The sequence below is a fragment of the Engystomops pustulosus genome, chromosome 5 (assembly GCF_040894005.1).
Source record: "Engystomops pustulosus chromosome 5, aEngPut4.maternal, whole genome shotgun sequence".
In the NCBI taxonomy this organism is placed as follows: domain Eukaryota; kingdom Metazoa; phylum Chordata; class Amphibia; order Anura; family Leptodactylidae; genus Engystomops; species Engystomops pustulosus.
In genome coordinates, this window is record NC_092415.1 from 17,275,306 (window position 1) to 17,276,736 (window position 1,431).

Genomic DNA, 1,431 nt, shown 5'->3' on the forward strand with positions numbered 1-1,431 from the left:
GCAGGACAATACTAGAAGCTATCAAAGACTTGCTAACTTATTGCTTCCTTTCCAAATGGGAAGGCGCACTAAATAACTTTGTTGCATTGGCCCATTATTCAGTCAGGGCAAGTTCATATCCCTGAAACCTAACTAGTTCTAGGACCTAGTGGCCACAGGACTTCACAGGAATCGGGCGAGCCAACAATTAGAATTGGTCATTTATGACTGGAGATGAGCAAATCTAATATTTAGTTCCTATATGGCATTTTTCAGGCACTGAATCAAATCGAAATTTTTTATGCTTCGCTTCTGATGAAAATTCATCACCAAAAATCATTGCTGTAATGACTACTAGCAAACTGGATCTCATCAAGGAGAACCCTTATCTATTGATAGGTCAATCTTTATTAAAAAAAAAACCTGACTGGACAAAAAACATCAAAAACCAAAAGATCACTCGTAAACTCAATAGTGAGTCCAGATCATTTCATGACCTTTTGGCTAAGATCAAGCGTATTATCTGTTCATATCACTGTAATATCTGATAGCATGTGAAAAATCTAAGATACCCCTATGTCTGTATAGAGAACGCTATAAAATATAATACTATAACCTATCTAGACACAATAGGATGACTGCATCATCTTCATTATCTCTGATATAGTTCATGAAATCCCAGGCATTTCCCATTACCACGAGCGTGACTCATAGAATGTATTCCCCTTTGTGGAAATGGACACATACAAGCTGCAAATAAATAAGTCTTGGTTCCAAGGACCGTGGAAGGCCAAGACTTCCCAGAGAACAGATTTTCATAGCTTGAGGTACATAAATCATTTGCTTATTCACATGGGTGGGTTATTTGTTTTCGATGCACATGTCCAGGATCGTTTTCACCAGACCACACCAGAAACTTCACTGGTCTCATGTCGAACGTGTTTTTACCAACCAATCGGAGATCAAATTTAGTTCCTTGGGCCCACCAGACAAAATTCTGGGGCACACTCCTTTTCATCCCTCAAGAAGTTGACCTTATCCACCTCAAAAGTAGATTGTCTTCTACTGTTTCTATGGGGTCCAGTATTAGGTCAGAGTTTGGTTAGGTGACATCCAGCACCCAACAGTGGTTCCTCTGGTATTCTGGTTGGCCAGTCCAACATTGAGCTTTCATCTTCTACGGCAATGGCCACCATTTATTGAAGTGTTCGCCCCAGTTTTCTGTTTGAATGTGAAAACTGCTTGCGCATGTATTTATGATGTGTTTGCGCCAGTTTTGTGTTGTGGCTTCACTATTTCTGTGTTCTGTTGCAGAGTCAGACCCTGCGCTACCGATTACTACGACTCAACATAATTTTGTTGCACATTCTATGGTAAAAGTGCACCAAAAAGGTTGGGCCAGATTAATGTAGACCGTGCTTCACTTTAGATAATCGGGCATACTGCACACTT

At 40.3% G+C, this 1,431-nt stretch overlaps 1 pseudogene; it reads left to right on the plus strand.

The window, feature by feature from the left end:
* Positions 1-463: 463 nt before the first annotated feature.
* LOC140134473 (U2 spliceosomal RNA) lies at positions 464-556 on the plus strand (annotated as a pseudogene).
* Positions 557-1,431: the final 875 nt, after the last annotated feature.